At 41.8% G+C, this 3,044-nt stretch overlaps 1 pseudogene; it reads left to right on the top strand.

The window, feature by feature from the left end:
* LOC121923057 overlaps nt 1-1,458 on the top strand; it is a 47,138-nt pseudogene extending 45,680 nt beyond the window's left edge.
* The last annotated feature ends 1,586 nt before the right edge of the window (nt 1,459-3,044 follow it).

Raw genomic sequence — 3,044 nt, 5'->3', positions numbered from 1 at the left:
TTCCATAAAGGAGAGAAACCATACAAATGCCAGCAGTGTGGAAAATGTTTTACTCAGAAGTCAGTCCTTGGGACTCACCAGAGATTCCATAAAGGAGAGAAACCATACAAATGCCAGCAGTGTGGAAAATGTTTTACTCAGAAGTCAGTCCTTGGGACTCACCAGAGATTCCATAAAGGAGAGAAACCATACAAATGCCAGCAGTGTGGAAAATGTTTTACTCAGAAGTCAGTCCTTGGGACTCACCAGAGATTCCATAAAGGAGAGAAACCATACAAATGCCAGCAGTGTGGAAAATGTTTTACTCAGAAGTCAGTCCTTGGGACTCACCAAAAATTCCATACAGGAGAGAAACCATACAAATGCCAGCAGTGTGGAAAATGTTTTGTCTGCAAGTCATACCTTCAGCGTCACCTGAAAATCCACACAGGAGAGAAACCAAACAAATGCATGCAATGTGGGAAATGTTTTGTCCGCAAGTCACAACTTCAACGTCACCTGAGAGTCCACACAGGAGAGAAACCATACAACTGCCAGCAATGTGGGAAATACTTTGCTCACAAGTCAGTCCTTGAGAAGCATCATAGAGTCCACACAGGAGAGAAACCATACAAATGCCAGGAGTGTGGAAAATGTTTTGCTCAGAAGTCACACCTTGTGGCTCATCAGAGAGTCCATGCAGGAGAGAACTGTACAAGTGCCAACAGTGTGGAAAATGTTTTGCTCACAAGTCACAGCTTCACAGACATCAGAAAATCTACACAGAAGAGAAATCCTAAAAATTCGCGCAGTGTGGGAAATGGTTTGCTCACAATTGAGAATGTTCACACTTGAGAGGAAGTGGAAGTGACAAATGCTTTTTGCTCAGAGAGACACTACACCCAGATTTTTTCTTGAAAAACTGTTATAAGCCCTTTGATGCCATTTTTGCTTCATTTGTTTTGTTTTTATTGTTTCTTTTCCATCGAAAGATAAAACAAGCACAGAAAATGTAAGAAAGATATACAACAATTTTCTTCTTTACATATTCTGTATACTTATACACAGCCAGCCCATGTTATACGTGGGCACGCTATACGCGGCTTTGAGTACACGCACTCAAGCTGCAGGGAACGTGCAGGGCACAAGGGACGGCACGTCCCATTCAGATGAATGGGGCACGCACCCCACCATGCCACCGCACGTACAAGTCCCATTCAAATAAATGGGGCTCGAGCATAGACGGAATTTGCCTTACGTGGAGGGGGCTGGAACGGATCCTCCGCATAAGGCAAGGGTCCACTTTATAATTAAGATATGTGCCTGACTTTATCTCTCTACAAGATTCCCGTTTCTTGTTTCCCAAAACCCTTCCCCCCAACATTTGTTTATTATATTTTTGTTTGGAATTTTCATGGAGCGTTTTGTATACAATAATATTCTTCTCTGAATTAAACTTAATTTCATTTGTACAATCAACTCATTTTTTTCTGTATTTTTAATATTTTTGTAAGACTGTGCATCTTTCAAAGTAACTTTAATACACCTTTTAAAATCCTTGTTATTTTTCCTATCAATATTATAGAATAGTTTCTTTTCTGTTCTTATATTTGTTACTGAGTTAATCTTCTGTGTATCTTGATTTTTAAAAAAATGTTGAACGTTCAGTATTGTTGGGGAATTTTTTCCGTATGAATTGAGGACAGTGCTTTGCCCTCATGCAAACATGAGGGCGCTTGTCTTTCGGATTAAAACCGGAGAATTTCCTATTAGTTAGACATAAACTGCAAAATCAATCTGGCTCTTCCTGTCCGGGGAAATGAACAGGTTTACTATTACAAATACACAATCCAAAGGTCAAGGCACAGATAATTAATTAACCATACTGGTATGTTGTATTTTTCCTACCTGATTGTTTTATGCCTATAAAAGAAGAGATTTGCATGGGTCCAGGGTCAATTAAATTGGCCAGGTGTCAATTGTCTATAGCAGCTGTCAGCTGGCCTTGTCTGCTTTCTTTACAAGTGGTGCCCGAACAGGGACATCCTCCAGTCTTCGCTCTACTTACCTCACTCTGCAGGAGTTACAGGTGCACCTTAGCATCACGGTAATGGGCAGCTCCTTATCCATGGCTCAGCGAAAGCATGCTGAGGAGCTGCATTATTTATTACGAAAGGCAGAGAACAAGGCTAATAAGTCTGACGTATATTTGCTGGTCCAGGAGATTAGTCACCAGTACTAATGGCATCCCGAAGAAGGCTCTTTAAAAGTAGATTTATTTATTTATTTTATTTATGGTATTTATACCCCACCCATCAGCCCTAGAGGCTCCCAGAGCGGCTTACAATTATTTTAATTAGACGTTCCCTGCCCTCAGGCTTACAATCTAAAAAGACATGACACAAAAGGAGAAGGGAATGGTGGTGGGGAAGGGGATCAGGTGCAGCAGTTCTTCCCTCTCTCTGAGGCCTGGACCAAGGCAGATGGACTGGAGGGAGGGCTCTTCTTCTTAATCGAGGCTGGGCCCAATGGTGTTGGTATTTTGGGGAATAAAAGATATTTGGAGAAAAATAGGAAGAACTTTATATGTAGAGCCAAGAGCCCCAACTGAGGCGTTACACATGTGGCATTTGTGGAGACATTCCATAGAAAAATGCATGCCTGTTCCTGCCGAATCAGTTAAGGCAAAAGCAATATTGGATAGGGAACCCCCTCCCTCATGCAGGGCTCCTGAAGTTCATTCTCCCAGGGAGCCAGATAAGGACCCCTCAGCACCATTACCTAACAACAATTTAGAAACCCTTCAGGGGTAGCTACTGTATGTCTCCATTTCAAAAAATGGTTGAACAGTATCGGGGCTCTGGCATGACTGATTTGGATGATCTAGAGTTTTTAGCTGCATATCCCATCACTCAGGGACAGGATCAAAACGGTGGAGCAGTTTATGAATGGAGCCCACTCCCATATGCAGTAATGAAAGAACTACAGCAAGCTATTAGGGATACAGGAGTAGGAGGTAATTATGTAGGAGGCATGTTAGAAGGTATTAAAAATGGGTATCTTAT

Source organism: Sceloporus undulatus, chromosome 2 (assembly GCF_019175285.1).
Source record: "Sceloporus undulatus isolate JIND9_A2432 ecotype Alabama chromosome 2, SceUnd_v1.1, whole genome shotgun sequence".
In the NCBI taxonomy this organism is placed as follows: Eukaryota; Metazoa; Chordata; class Lepidosauria; order Squamata; family Phrynosomatidae; genus Sceloporus; species Sceloporus undulatus.
This window is presented reverse-complemented; position numbering and strand designations above follow the sequence as displayed.